At 36.4% G+C, this 16,907-nt stretch overlaps 1 pseudogene; it reads left to right on the top strand.

Moving 5' to 3' along the window:
• The first annotated feature begins 8,602 nt into the window (after nucleotides 1-8,602).
• Nucleotides 8,603-15,087, top strand: LOC122008579 (annotated as a pseudogene).
• The last annotated feature ends 1,820 nt before the right edge of the window (nucleotides 15,088-16,907 follow it).

The raw sequence follows: 16,907 nt of genomic DNA, 5'->3' as shown, positions 1-16,907 counted from the left end.
GAACCATTTTATTCCAGAGTGTGAGGACAAGAAACTCGATGAACAATTCCACAAGAGACAAAATGACGATGGAGAGCTTGATATTCACCTCTCCAATCAGAATGAAAAGAGAATATTTTACGATTAAAATATCGTTTAACTTACTTTGAAAATTACAGAATATATTTAATAAATTAGATTTCCTTCTCATAGGATAGAGCCAAGTATATTTACTAAAATAATCAATGAAGTTAACATAATATTGAAAACTTTGGTTGGACAAAATAGGTGTCGGTCCCAAAACATCCGAATAAATTATTTCAACACTACAAGAAAAAAGCCTAACAACAACGGTTTTTCACCGTTGTCGTAGCCCCTTTTGAACTGTTGTTAAAGGCCGTGTTGTTAAAAGGGGTGCCCAAAGACAACAGTTTTACAACAGTGAAAAACTGTTGTCTTTTCCTTCAAAGGCAACAGTTTTTCACCGTTGTCCTTGAGTGTCTACCTTTAATAACAGGGTCTTTAACAACAGTTTTAAACTATCTACGACAACGGTGAAAAACCGTTGTCATTTTTAGAAAAAAAAATAAAAAAAAATAATACACAATTTTTCAATATTATAAATCATTCAAAATACTAAATTTCAAAATAAAATTTAATATACAATTTTCTAACATTCAAAAATAATATCTATAACATTCTGAAGAAATTTCATAAGCAACCGACAAAATTTCATAAGCAATCAACAAAATGATAACACTATTAAAACAAAGGTAGAACAATATAACACAAGATTTTCTACTTAGATGTCGGTGAAGAGAAGGGATTGCAGCTCCTAGTGCTCCTTAATTTGTTAAAGTCTCTTCATTTTTTTAGCTTGTCGGCATTCTTCCCAATACTCTTGAGGACACCTATTCGAATAAAGATATATATTACAAATTAGCAACTAAACTGTACGTGTGATTCTAATTGCACTGCATAAATGTTACATAACCATAAAAACCATTTGATATAGTCATCTAATAGAAGTGCAAAAAGCGTTATCTACGTAACATAAATGGTAACCTCTTGAAACAATATGGTGGCTCTTAAATTTCTTATTAAGCAGAATTTTCATTCTATGTCACTGCATACAAAGCTTCTATTATAAATCATGCAAACATTATTTTTCCCAGTGATCAAGCAGCATTAATTCTAAAAGGTACAATCTAATGCAAACGTTCCCACACACTCCATATGATGCTAAGGAGTAAGTCCTACATTAAATTCTAAAAGGGACCATTAAAGGAAAGAATGCCTTAAATAAAAATGAATCCAGAAATAGTAACAAAAATCAATGCAACATAATCTTAAAGAATAACATTATAGCAGGATAAAGATGCTAAAAAGAGCAGTAGATTGAAGAACAATCTATCATTGATCTAGACTTCTTTGGTCAAAAAGTATGCTACAATCCCAAATTAAGCATCATAGATGTATAATTCCATCAAAAGAACTAACTCGCTATCCAAAAGTAAGTTAAAAATGCATAAAATGATTTTGAGACCTAACAAAACCTAATCTTAATCTAATTAGAAAACTCTAATTAGCTCCACCCAACTTATTCATGAAAATCAAGACTTACTCAATCTAAAACGCTAAATGTTGTACAATTAGGTAACTAGCCATGAATCTAAAAGATCGCACCTTGTCGAAAAAGGACAGCAAAAGTTGAGCAAGAGAGCTTTGGTTTATGATTCTGCTAGATCTGAACCTCTGTATATTTGTGGAACACACATCCTCAAAAGGACTCCTAGAGAAGTTATTCCATCCTGCAACAACAAACAGTAGAAAATACACATACACTAAGGAAAGACCTATATCATAATTAGAGACATGCAGGCATGCAAAAAAGACGTAAGAAATAAAGATGTTTCAAGGCTCTAGAAGATATATAGGGAATGCAGTTTAAAACAAAGATGTAGGGAATGCAGTTTAAAACAAAATGTAGAAGCAAAATTCGAACTGCATGTATGCTTCACTAAGCATGTATTAGAGGGTTCAAACATTAATATCTTCTCTAGTGTCCCAAAACATTAGCTTGAAGAGTACATTTGAAGAGGTAATATAAAACATAATGCCAAAGGAACAGGTTTACATGGTGCAGTCTCATTAGTTCTTAATTTGCCTCAACTTGAGAGTTCAACTAATTTCTTGAGTATGCATTTGGAATATGTGGTAACACGTGCTAATCTTGTATGGAGAAAATAACTGAAATGACAAGTATGCATTTGGAATAGCTTAGCTGTGAATACGGTATCCATTTAACCAAATCATACCACCAAATATTGAATAGTTAATGTCAATTGCAACTATGAAACTAGAACTAACAATTAGGAGAAAAACGAAACCATGTGGCAAAATCTTAAAAACAAAAGAAAACAAAACCAGAACTATCAAGTATTTTTATAAAAAGAAAAACGAAACCATGTGGCAAAATCTTAAAACAAAAGAAAAACAAAACCAGAACTATCAATTAGGAGAAATGATGAATGTTATTTCCAATGTTAACTAAAACCGTTGACATTGCATCTGACATTAATAGCATGAAATACTATCAATAGACGACCGTTAGAATTACAATCTGGCATAGAAGCGGCTACATGTTCATGAATATATACCTACTCAAGAAACAATCTAATTTTGAAGCCCATGTCGATTGAGTTGACAAAAATTAGCACTTTTTTTCTGTACAAGCTCCAGTTTTAATAATGCCAGAAGATTGAGTGCTTATCTTGAGGACTACATGAAATCTGAAAAATGTCAGAAAGGCATTCTAATGTCAATTACAACTATGAAACTAGGTAAATTAGCATCTAGTTAAGTGGTAATGAAATATTAAACAAGTATTATAAAAGAAAACAGAGCATCCTTGTTGGGCCAGAACCCAATATTAGAATGAAGCCAAAATAGATAAAGAGGAATAAGTACCCTCAAGGAACAGATAGATTTCACTCTGGAACAAGCTTAAATGGTAAGGCCAAACCATAACACTCTTCACACAAGAATCATATAAAAAAAAATCCTTACCAAAAATTGTTGGACATTCTTTGGGATAGTTTCATCCTTTGAGTGGGTAATATCTGATAGGGTCAAGATTACAGGATTGTGCAGCACTAGTTTCTTCAATTTATCAACATCAGCACTGAAATGGATTTAGTCAGCACAAGGGTAGTAGTACAAAATTTTAAAATACTAGAGGAAAAAAAAATATAAATAAGGAAGAGATTACACCTTGAAGTGGCAGACATCAGAAGGCACTGACAACGTCGTGGGAAGTTAGAAATGAGTGATTTCAGGTCATCTTCATAACCATATGACAGAAGGAGATCAGCCTAGAAATAAGGATGAGTTAGACAATACCACTTTGCAACTACTGCATCCACTAGAAATGCAAAGAGATGAATAACAAAGTTGGTGGTTCAAATCAGAAAACATCAGGAGAACTATTCATAAGAGTTAGGCAATTGATAAAACTTATAAACGTGTAATATAAAGTCAAGATTCAAGAATGTGAAAATCGATGAAGGCGTCTTCTTTAGTAAATGGTGAGGAGGAGGCATTAAAGAAACACTAGCAGAGAAAGTCGAGGCGACACTAGTGAGGAGGCAGCGAAGATGGATGAAAGTCGAGGTGGCGAGGAGGAGGCGCTGGTGAGAAGGAGGCAACAAAGATGGCTGAAAGTCGAGGCGACGAGGAGGAGGCGGTGAAGATGGCTGAAAGTACAGGCCGCGAGGAGGAGGTGGCGAGGCCGAAAGTTGAGGCGACGAAGAGGGCGGTGAGGAGGGAGGCGGCGAAGAAGGCGGTGAAGAGGGTGGCGAGGAGGGAGGCGACGAAGAGGGCAGTGAGGAGGAGGCGGCGAAGAGTAGGGTTTCGAGAAAGAGACAGAAAAAAACAAGGCGTAAACAACACTTAATAGACAGAAAAATGACGAAGGAGAAAAAGTGGTAAAAGAAAAAACAATCGCATTCAACAACACTTAATAGACAACGATTTTTAAAAACCGTTGTCGTAATCCCAAAAAAGCGCACATAGACAACAGTTTTAAAAAACTGTTGTCGTACCCTTTAAAAATCATTGTCGTATCCCGAAAAAAACATAAATAGACAACGGTTTTTAAAAATCGTTGTCATAGGCCAAAAAAATTACTAAAAGACAACAGTTTTTGTTAAAACCGTTGTTAAAAGGCAAAAAGACAACGGTTTGGTATAAAACTGTTGTCGTTTGAGTGTTGTTGAATGACGTTTTTCTTGTAGTGCAAGTGGAAAATTGGAGACATGATCGAATGAAAAAAAATGTAGCTTATGACTTTTAGATTCCATACAGACCCTGTATGAATGAGATAGAGAGGAGGAAGTAGGTAACCATACCTATTGATGATTGACTGAACAATGAAAAAAGAAGGATAATCAAGTCGAGCATGTCAAGCTTGTTTATTTGTGTGTTCACCAACAAAAACTTTGATTGAAGAACTTTGAAGATAAGAGAGACCATTTTTAATTTTTCTCATCAAACACAATAGTATTTGTTCCTTTATCTTTTATAAGATAATGATTATGATGAAACTCAAAAAAGACATTATTAGCAAGACAAAACCGACTTGTAGAGAGTAAATTTTTAATAATAGATGGAATCTAAGGCTGAGCATTCGGTCAAAACCGAACTGACCGAACTGAATAGACCGAAAACCGAATAAACCAATTTTTTTTTCAACCAATCAAACCGACCGAATTCTCTAAAAAACCGAACCAACCGAATAGATAAAAGATCGATTAATTCGGTTTTTGACCGAATTAATTGAATTAACCGAATTTTTAAATTTTATTTGATTTTAATTAAAAAAAGAAGAGATTTTATTTTATTTATTATATTTTAAATAAAAATAAATTAATAAATATTTTTATTCGGTTTAACCGAATTACAAAACTTAAAATCGAAACCGAACCGAATTCACCGAAAACCGAACCGAATTTTAAAAAAAAATCGAAAACCGAATTAACCGAACCGAATTCCTAAATTCGGCCGATTCGGTTCGGTTAATTCAGTTCTACCGAATTTTTGCTCACCCCTAGAATCTGAAAGACATTGAGCATGTGAAAAGTACGATTAGATAAATGAATATATGTGTTTCCAAGATTAGCAATTTACAAACCTGAATCATCACCTACTTGAACCGTATCTGAGTGATAATATGGCATTACATCTGTAATATTATAGTCTGATGTGATATGATGAGTTGTTCCAGTATCAATATATCAATCAGTAGATGAAAACTTTAAGATTTTACCATGAGTAGGCACAGACGAGAGGACTTTAAGATAGACTTATGAAGCAGTTGATTGTCTTGAAGTTGCAGGACCACCAATGAAATTTGAGTCAAATTGTCTAAAACATTAAATACCAAAATATCTATTTCTGAGACCAATTTGACATTTTCCCTCAGTATATGATCAATCATATCTTCTAGAATCTCGGCAAAGCCGAGGAAAATGTCTCCCTTATGTGCTAGTCACTATTCCAAAGGCTAGTAGCCGCCCGTGATTTACCTCCTCCGTGTTGGCCTTGGGAACAGGGAGTAGCAGCAATGTTTGCTGCCTTCTTTTGCCGATGGAAGGCTGTTGTTCCGGAGGTGGATCTGCTGGCAGTCCAACTTTTGGCCGGAGCAAGAGGAGTAGTAAGGGCCGACGGCAGTTTGTCCGACCCTCTTGGCAGATGCTACTGACAACGGGCGTCGGCTTGCGCGGCAGTGGAAAGAAAAAGCTAGGGCTTTTGTTTTCGTGAGCGGCAGAGGAGAAGGCAATCAGAGGTTAAAAAAGACACGAGGCTTAAACAGGGAGTTTATTAAAAGAGGGATTTTAGGAATTTAGAAAGGCTACGAGGAACTGCCAGGAAATAAAGAACGTTGTTGTTGGAAGAAGAAGAGAAAGGCTTTGACATCACGAAAGAAGAATAGATTGGATAAAACGAGATGAATAATAAAGAGTTATATTCTTAAGGAAAAATTACAAGAAAATTTTTTTAAGGATAGACACATAAATGATGGAACTCTTTATTTCACTTTTTGTGTGTTCTATCATTTATGTGTCTATTCTTTCCTTATTAATTATTTTAGTTTATCTATCAAGGATAATATATAGATACATTATATATATGACTCTATTAATTAATAGAATAATAAATAAAAAAATATTATAAGACTCCTTCAATTTTTAAAAATTTCTTTTTTAATTAAAGTTAAATTTAAATTAAATACCTGAAATACTCGTGGATTTTAAGTTTAAGATTGCAACTACTATAGCATACAATATCATTTTCACGTATATTAATTTTGCTTATGGGATAATGATAACCTAGTTAGTTAAAATAATATTCCAATAAGTAAAATAAATTTAAAAAAATTATGACACTCATTATATTTCAACTGAATATTATTTAATACAATCAACGGTGCAAAAACTAACAAATAGTTGTTATAATGTATAGCAACTGATTGCTAATTTGTACAACAATGTCATTATTTTATGTTAATTTTGGTTATTAGAGAATGATAGCTTGATTAAAATAATATGATAAGTGAATAAAGTAAATTAGGAGAACTCCATGACACTCATTGCAGTACAAATGAATATTATTAAATTACAATAGTTATGTAGAAGCTAACAAGTAGTTGCTACAATCCATAGCAACTAATTACTAGATAATATCATTATCTTATGTTGATTTTGTTTATTTAAAATAATATTTTAATAAGCAAATCAAACTAAGGGGACTGCATAATCATCACTATATTTCAAATGAACATTATCTAATCATGATTACGTAAAAGCTAGCAAGTATTTGCTACAATATAAAACAGTTAGTTGCTAGCTTGTGTCATTATTTTATATTGATTTTATTTATTAGAGAGTGACCGTGGCCCAAGCGTTTGAGTTTTGTAGGTGGATGAGGTGGGCAACAGAGGTAGAGGTAGAGGTAGAGGTAGAGGTAGAGGTGGAGGGAATAGGAAAGAAGACAAGGTGGTGAGATAGGTGATGGATGGTCTCCCTCATCACCATGGTTCGATGCGGCGAGTGCGACGCTTCAAGCGACAATGGCGGCGTTCATTTCAACAACCTCCTCGGCTCATCCTCCCCCGAGTGTGGCGGAGCACAATCTAATGCATTGAGTGAGACCTCACTAATGGGGCATACTCTCCATCAAAAAACCACTAATTAAAACTTGGTCTTGGCCCATATATAATTTTATATTTTCCCCTTTTTATATACTATTTAAAGTCTTCCACTTTATTATTCAAGCTTAATAACTGAGAAAATAAATAATTTTAATGATTGGAGTAATCTCGAACCTTGAAGTAATTAGAACAATTTTATGATGCTAAATAATAGTACAAGTAAAGGCCGAGAAGAATCGAAATCAAGAAATGGAATTATGAAAGCAATTAACTAGTCATCTGAGGGTTTACAAAATTACAGCTCTCACGATCAAACAACTGCAATCTTTCCCATCATAATGTTCATTTCTTCTCCCTTTATAAACCTCTTCACTAATATGAATGATAACCAAGTTCATATCTTAAAGCCAGAGATGCACTATCACAAGAAACAGATAGATTTCTCTGAGAATTGCAATGGGTAGTCAAGATCACCATAGTCAATGGGCCTTGAAGGTGGTTGGTTTATTGGTGATTTCCCGTCGGAACTGCAGTTTGAAATGAATGCCATTAGCACAAGGTGATGCGATGATTTTTTCGTCTAACGATCAGATCAAATGGATCAACAAACTTACCTTCCAGTGAAGATGCAGGAACCATGGCCAGCAATGACAAAGGAACTCAATTCAAACATCATGTAACAATGAAGATTATTTTGAAAGTTACTCTCAATTTTTATGAATATAACAGTTAACTGATCAAATAAACAAATAGAACAGTAAATCCATGGAACTTTGAATTGACCGAGCTGAACTTACTAGGGTCAGTAGCAGTGATTATCCCATTAAATTTTTATGAATCTGCCTCTGGTCTAAACTTCAAAATCTGATTCAGGAGTTAGTATTTCAAGTAATTTATTTAAATGAGAGTTAATCAAAAAAGAGCGTCCATTTCACAATTTATTAAATGAAGGATGCTTTTTTATTTTTTCCATTATGTAAAAAAAAAAACACATATATATTTTGTATATATAATTTGATCTTCCCGTGACTTTGTCAATCCTGGGGGGCTTGAGGGAAAAAAGTCCTTATCGGGAGGTGACAATTTTAAAAGGAATTGAAAATTATGAAGATAATCAAGTACTCTTATTTTTTTTAAAAAAAATTATAATCGTTTTTAATAAATTAAATATAAATCTATTTAACATCATACTATACAGACATTAGAAAAATAAATAATTTGGAATATCCCTAGATAAAATAAAAATAAAAATCGTATAATCTCCCTAGGGTTTTCATTTTATTGCATTTCCATTGATTTTTACGGATTTCATGAGTCGGTTACTACAGTATGTTTTATTTATTTATTTATTCTAGATATGAGTTTATTATTGAACTGATTTAGAAAATCCTCCTAAGGCTGAGCAGCTCGCAAATGGTGACTCTCCGTGATAGGATGGATCCCTTTCCGCAACTAAATCAGCACGATCACGCCGCTAGAGACGACCTGAATGACGAGGAGAGCTACGACGAGATCGGCGACGAGGAGGAGATCGGAATGGCAGAGCTGGAGAGGAGAATGTGGAAGGATCAACTTCTCCTTAAGAAGCTAAAGCAACAGCTGCGGCGGCAGCACCAACAACAGCAAGGTACCGTCATTTCCTCCTCTTCTGCCGCCGCCGCCAGCGCCACCGCATCTCTAGTGCCCGCGGAGACGGAGCAGTCATGGTGCCGTGCGATGTCCTGCGCCCAGGACCGCGTCCTCCGCAGCATGCTCAAGATGATGGATGAGTGCAACGCGAGCGGCTTCGTGTACGACATCGTGCCGGAGAGCAACGATCCGGTGATGGGCTCCTCCGACAGCCTCTGCTTCTGATGGAAGCACACGGTGGGTTTTGACAGCCAAGCACCCGCCACCATCTCGAGGTCCATTTCGTCACTATCTCCCTCCTCTGAAATTCGGACTCAGACGTCCTGCATCGACGACCTCAGCATGCTGCAAGATGGTACCATGAAAGAGATAAAATAAAATTATCAAAATTGACCGAATCAAATTACCAAATCAAATCATATTAGTATTTGGATTATTCTAATAATTCTGTTATAATTATTCTCAGAATTATTCATAGAATAATTCTATTATTTATTAATTAGTTAATTGACCAAGTACTTTTTGAATATTATATATTGTATTGTCCTTAGGACAAATATCAATGAATAATAGATTTTATTGCTCTCATATTATTTCTTGTTCTCTCTCTATTCTTCTTCTTACATGGTATCAGAGACATCTCTTTTTTATCTTCCCTCAATTTCTTGAGGCGGAGATCGTATAACGACGAATTTTAAATTTTTCCCTCAAATCTCTTCTTTTCTCCAACGTATTTTAATTTTCTTATTCTTCTCTATATATTTTTCAGAACAAACGAAAAATACTTATTTTCTTCCGTTGCCAACCTATTTGCTTCTTTCCTCTTCCTTAATCTCTATTTTTTCGTCTCTGTGGTTTTTTTCTCCACTACCACGGGAGAAGTTTTTTTTTTTTCACTTTAGATGTCAAATACTCGACGACATCAAAGAGGCCAAAAGCAAAGTTCAGATCGATATCAAATTTGTCACATCGTTGGTCATACTAGAAATATATATCCTAAAAGACTTGATTGGTCTAGGGTAAAATGTCAAATTTGTCTTGGAATTGGACATTTTGGTATTCAATGTCCTAACCCATTTGATTCAAATTTCATTGGTGGTCCTACAACCTCAAGACAACCATCTATTTCACAAGTATATCCTAAAGTTCTTTCGTCTGTGCCTACTTGTGGTAAAACCCCAGAGTTTTCATCTATTAATTGGTATATTGACACTGGAGCAACTCATCATATCACATCAGATTATAATATCCTTACAGACGTAATATCATATTATGGCTCAGATACGGTGCAAGTAGGCGATGATTCAGGTTTGCAAATTGCTAATCTTGGAAAGACATATGTTCATTTATCTAATCGAATGTTTCACATGCGTAATGTCTTTCATGTTCCATCTATCACTAAAAATTTACTTTCTACACGTCATTTTTTTCTTGATAACAATGCCATTTTTTAGTTTTATCATAATCATTATCTTATAAAGGATAGAGGAACAAATGCTATTGTGTTTTATGGGAGAATAAAAAATGGCCTCTATTGTCTTCAGAGTTCTTCATGTTAGAGTGTATACTAAAAGTCTAGCTTTTGTAAACGTTTATTTGTTGAAATAAAAGAATCACATTGGTCAATATCTGTATTTATTTGTTAAATGTAATTGTTCAATTAATTTATATAGTAGATAACATGGAGTGTGGTGTCACACTCAGAAGATCATGTTGTCGGTTCTCTATAAATTATAAACAAGTTGCTCATGACTAAGATGGAAAGGAACAAACCATCAGAATAGTCGTAGCGTAATTAAGTATTAGTTTATCTTGACTAATAAATTACACTGATATACTTAAAAGTGTATTGAGTTGGACCATTTAGGTATGTTCTTTTTGTACTGACTTAGTAAAAGAACTAGACCTTAGTTATTATGGAAGTGTGTGCTCTTAATCCTCATATAATAACAAGCACATATATTTAATATTTATTTCTTTGACTTATCAAAGGGTGAGGTTTAGCTCGATAAATTAATATGCCCGATAAGTTGGGAAATGATATTACTTATAGTGTGTGTTGTTGATTATAGAAGGAATCTGTGTCCTAGTTATCTAGGTTGAGAATGTCCCCAAGAGGAGCTCATAAGGATTGCCATGTTAAACCCTGCAGGTGTACCTAGTCCGACATGACAATGAAGTTGAGTGGTACTACTCTTGGAGCTAGATATTAATTAAGTGAGTTGTCAGTAACTTACTTAATTAGTGGACATTTGTAATCTTAAACACAGAGAGACTAACACACTCATGATAAAAAGGAACTCATAATGTAATTTGGGATTGGTGCGGTAGTGCGATAATAACTCTCTAGTGGAATGAGTTATTATCGATGAACTTGAGTTATGTGTTCGGGGCGAACACGGGATACTCAAGCTCATCGGAAGGCCAAAACCAATTTCTCCTCTAGGTCCCTGTCGTAGTCTCTTTATAGCCTCAAGTCCATCCAAATATAAGGCTCTTCTTGGTGTCCAAGAAGGGGGTCAGACCATTGCTTGGTGACCAAGCAATGGCTGGTTACATCCTCTTATAGGGGTCGGCCCTATTGCTTGGTGACCAAGCTTGTAGGGGCCGGCCAAGATTAATTCAAATAGGAGGGGTATTTTGAATTTTTAAAATCTTCTCTTTGTAGAAAATTATAAGTTTTAAAAGAGAGATTTTAATTTTTTTAAAAAACTTTACTTATTTGAATTAGACCACATGTTTTAATAGAGAGTTTTAAAACTTTCCTTTTTTAACCATCCTCATGGTTTAAGAAAAAAAAGGAAGATAAGTTTTAAAATTAAAATTTTCTACCATCATGTTAAAAAAGGAAATTTTGTTCGAGAAGTTTTAAATTTTAAAACATGGTTTTAATTTTTAAAAACTTTCCTTTTTTAACTCTAGGAAAGAGAGCATGTAAAATTTTATAAGAGTTTTTCTTCTTGTAAAATTTTATAAAAAAATTATTATTCCTTTCCTAAATATGATGGTCGGCCACCTTGCTTGGTGCCCAAGCAAGGGGTCGGTCAAGCTTAATCCTAAACCAAATAGGATTAATCACAACCATTGATTGATGATTGATTCAGTCAAGAGGAAAGAAAAGGAAAAATAAAAGGGAAAAGGAAAAACTCTTAGATGATTTTATTTTTTTGAAAGGTTTTTTCTTATTTGTCTTGGGCAAGTAATATAAAAGAAGGGGTAAGGGGGTTTTATGAGATACAACTCTTATTCTCTTGCTTGGAGACCTCTTGGTGGTCGACCCTCTCCCTTCTCCCTTTCCCTTTGCTCTCTTCTCCTTGGTGGTGGTGGTGGCCGGATTTTAGAAGAAGAGGAGAAGCTCTTTTGGGTGGTGTTCATCTTGGAGGATCGTCGCCCACACGACGTCCAAGGCGAGGTGAGGAATACGGCAGAAGATCTCGAGGTCATTAGCTTACAAAGAGAAGGTATAACTAGTATTTTTCTTCCGCATCATACTAGTTATTTTTTTTTGTATGAATTCTAAATACAAGAGACAATTAGATCTAATTTATCGAATTTATTTTTCGATTTTGTGTTTTCTTATTTTTCGAATTTGTGATTCGATTGTTCTTTTTGGTTAACCTAGAGTTATTTAAGGAAATAAATATTAGCTTTCCTTAAAAGGCTTTGCCTAGGCGGTGGTGGTTGCTCCCATATCCAAGAAGGCCATGTGCCTCGCCATGCAGTCCTGGAAGCTAATTTTGGAAAATAATATTTATGGAATTAATAACTTAGGTAGATTTGAATCAATAGTGTTAAGTTCCGCTTGCGATTCAAATCTAAACCATTAAGAACAGATAAGTTAAATTTGGAATCAATGATGTTAAGTTCCGTCTGCGATTCCTAATTTAACTTCTAAAGAACACAATAGGTTATTTAAGGAAAGGTTCGACTCTTGTATAAAAAATTTTGTACAGTGGAATCGGTACGTTTTCCTAGGACTAACTAACACTTCAATCAAAACTTTTGTTGGTGAACACACAAATAAACTAGCTGTTGCCCATTAGTGATATTTATGATAATGCTCCTCATCGCATGCTTCCCATTAGTGATATTTACGAGCATTGTCCACCAAATGCAACTCGATATCCCCTTCCACGAGCTCTAGTGGTCTCTTCAAAATCTATTGAACCAACCTGTTTTACACAAGCAAACAAGGATCCAAACTGGCGTAGTGCAATGACTACAGAATTTGATGCACTTCTTTTCAATGGAACATGGACTCTAGTTCCGCGCACTCCGTCAATGAATATTGTGGGCTCTAAATGAGTATTCTGTCTTAAGCATCGAGTTGATGGTTCTCTTGAAAGATACAAAGCTCGACTTGTAGCTAAAGGATTTAGTCAACAACCAGGTATTGACTTTAATGACACTTTTAGCTTAGTCATCAAAATTACATCTGTCAGACTATTATTATCAATAACTGTTAGTTCTAATTGGCTTTTACGACAATTGGATATTTCAAATACATTTCTCCATGGTCATCTTGAGGAAACTGTATTTATGGAGCAACCACCTGGGTTCATTCATCCACAATTTCCATCTCATGTTTGTCAACTCAAGAAATCCTTATATGGTCTTCGACAAGCTCCTCATGCATGGTTTCATCGACTATCTAATTGGTTACAAGCTCAAGGATTTTGTGGATCAAAGACTGACTCGTCTCTATTTCACAAATATAATGATGGAAATATGATATTTTTTCTTATTTATGTGGATGACATTCTGATAACCGGCAATAATCACAAGGGTATCACAACTTTATTAAGTCTTCTCAATCAATAATTTCCTACTCGAGATTTGGGTATTGCTTATTTTTTTCTTGGTATTGAGCTTATTTCACATGAGGATGACTATCTTCTCTCTCAGAGCAAATATATTACTGGACTTCTTCAAAGAGCTAAAATGGATGGAGAACGTCCGGTCTCTACACCAATTGCTATAACAACTCTCCAACTTCATCCTCTCCTGCTCTATCTAATCCACAGATTTATCGAAGTATTGTTGGGGCCTTACAATATGTCACTATCACACGCCTTGATATTACTTTTGTGGTAAATCGTGCTTGTCAATTCATGCATGCTCCAACAGAACAAAATTGGGATAATGTAAAAAGAATACTTCGCTATCTCAAAGGTACTATTCTACATGATTTTCTCTTATATCGCCAATCGTCTCGAGATTTACATGCATATAGTGATACGGATTGGGCAAGTTCTCCAGAAGATAGACGCTCTACTAGTGGATATGCAATATTTCTTGGACGAAATCTTATCTCATGGAATTCAAAAAAGCAACCTATGATATCTCGTTCAAGCACTAAGGCAGAATATAAAGTTATAGCAAACTTCATCTTGCATCAAATATTGCACCAAAAATTTGGTGCGACAATATTGGAGCAACATATCTTACAGCAAATTCAATCTTTCATGCTCGTATAAAATATGTGGAAATTAATTTTCATTTTGTTCGTGAACGTGTGACAACTCAGCAGTTATCCGTCTCTTATATTTCTGTTAAAGATCAAATCGCTAACATCTTTACTACGCCACTATCCAGACAACGTTTCAACAAGTTAGCAAGCAAACCCAACGTCAGAGATCTTCCGTTGAGTTTGTCGGGGGGTAAAAGAGATAAAACAAAATTATCAAAATTGACCGGATCAAATTACCAAATCAAATCATATTAGTATTTGGATTATTCTAATAATTCTGTTATAATTATTCTCAGAATTATTCTTAGAATAATTCTGTTATTTATTAATTAGTTAATTGACCAAATACTTTTTAAACATTATATATTGTATTGTCCTTAGAACAAATATCAATGAATAATAGATTTTATTTCTCTTATATTATTTCTTGCTCTCTCTGTATTCTTCTTCTTACACTCGCTCCTCTCCGCACTCATCCAGCATTGCGAGTTGCGGCAGCAGAGGCTCCCACCGCCATGGTGGCCGACGGGTAAGGAGTCGTGGTGGGGGTGCATGCAGGGGGAGGCGGCCCAGGAGCAGCGGGTGCCGCCCTACTGGAAGTCGATCGCATGACCTAAAGAAGGCATGGAAGCTCAGCTTACTGGCGGCGGTGATTAAGCTCATGAGCCCCAAGTTGGGGCAGATGCATCGCTGGGTATGACAGTCGAAGCGCCTGCAGAGCAAGATGAGCTCTATGGAAACAGAGGTGTGGTCCAAGGTGATGAGCCAGAAGAAGGCCCTAGTCGAGTTGGCCAATTGAACTCTCGCCATCTCCGATGGCTCTACTAGCACTGTTACAAAGGAAAGAGGAAGCGCGAACTTGGTGACGACTCGAGCGACAACATCGGAGAGAAGTGGTGGCGGGGGGGGGCCTATGAGGGAGACGATGAAAATAGCGATGGCGCTGTGGAGCGGGAAATGGATCAGACGGCAATAGATGAACTGATGATGCTGTACTTTAGCTCTCGTAAAATCATAGAGCTGGGCGATGAAGGTTCCGGCGCCAGCAGAGACGGGACACGGCGACGACGGCGACGTCGATGGCAGAGTATGACTGGGCCTTTTCCGACCACTTCAACCTCCCTGCTTAAATTAATACTTCACAAACTCTTTAATTCTCTATGTTATTCTCGTTAATTTGCTTAATCGATCTGCTTCAGCGTAAGTTTATGTATCAGATAATATCTCTTATGCGGTTCTTCGATTTCCCTCTCCTCCCGATCCATCAAGTGTAGCATTTATTAAACCTCTGGGCCTTCAGTTCTAATTGCGCTACGGACCAATTAGCTTTCAAGCTTAAATCTCAATTTAATTTTCACTCTATAATAATAATAATAATAATAATAACTCAACCACAAACAAAATAATATGTGTTCGGAACATGGTGAAAATAGTTAGCTGAGGAGGTAGCTCTATGGTTGACCGTGTGAAGACTTCGCTCCGTCCTACAAAATGAATGACGTTAGTGTTGGGCCAGGGAAGGGGTCTCCGGCATTGATCCTCCAACACTCAAGTCAGTCACCATAATAGTAGAAGAATAGTAGAAACTGTAGTAACAAGAGCGTGATCGCAAAATAACGCATATCTCCTCTAGTGTATGAACCCTCTTTATATAGTAGCCCTGTAGGCGTACGTGCACGCTTCTCAAACTGCGTGCACATTTCTCGATCTTTCTTATGAAAAGACAGGTCAGAAAAGTGTCTATGACATCACGCGTGCAAATCTCTGACATGACAGTAGAAGATTTCGTCATACAATTTTCATGTTGACCATGCCCTATTGTCAGTGACACCAACTCCTAAAATGATACAATGAGCTAAGCAAGGGGCCCCATTATTTGGCCTAGCGAGAGAGCCGCTCGGTCGGGATTTCCCGCCCGGTGGCTCTAGGTTGTTCTTCTCCATGATCACTCGGCCCGGTAGGTTGTTCCTCATACGGCCTGATAGGTGGTCCGGTCGGACTAGCCCCTATAGGGTTGTCATAGTTGCGAACATCTGTTCTCCTCTCTTTAGTCGCTAGGCTATCGAATCATTGACTATCTCTCGGCTGGACAAGCGATCTGGTCGGACGAGCCTCTAGGTGACACTATGATATTGAGCCCTCCTTTCGCTGAGTGTGCGTCAATGCCGGATTGGACCCTTCAGGACTGATCGGTCCGTTGCCACCTGCTCTGCCAACTTTGGTGACCCGACGATTTCATACCTTTGACTGTCTTGACTTTAACCTCCACGTCGATTGCTTTTCCCACCTTTGACTCGTCCCTAGTGGGCTCCTTTTACCACCACATCACAAGTCTTCCCCTCAAGTCTAGTCGAAGGAGGCTGTAAATTCGACTAACTGGACGGGCAGACCTTTCCGTCCGATCGGACATCCTCGATTTCAGACCCGCCACTTGGCTCATACCTTCACTAATCCAGAGTTTATAATTGTCGCTCGACTTTACTCGAATTTAGAGCCACCGCTCGATTATGGTAAATACTGTAGCTGATCTCTGTCATGGGTTTAGAGTCGCCGCTCGGCTATGAGATGAAATGGTTAATCTAAAGCCATCATTCGGTTGTTGATTCGCAGTCGTGCCTG

The sequence above is a fragment of the Zingiber officinale genome, chromosome 1A, assembly GCF_018446385.1.
Source record: "Zingiber officinale cultivar Zhangliang chromosome 1A, Zo_v1.1, whole genome shotgun sequence".
NCBI lineage: Eukaryota > Viridiplantae > Streptophyta > Magnoliopsida > Zingiberales > Zingiberaceae > Zingiber > Zingiber officinale.
This window is presented reverse-complemented; position numbering and strand designations above follow the sequence as displayed.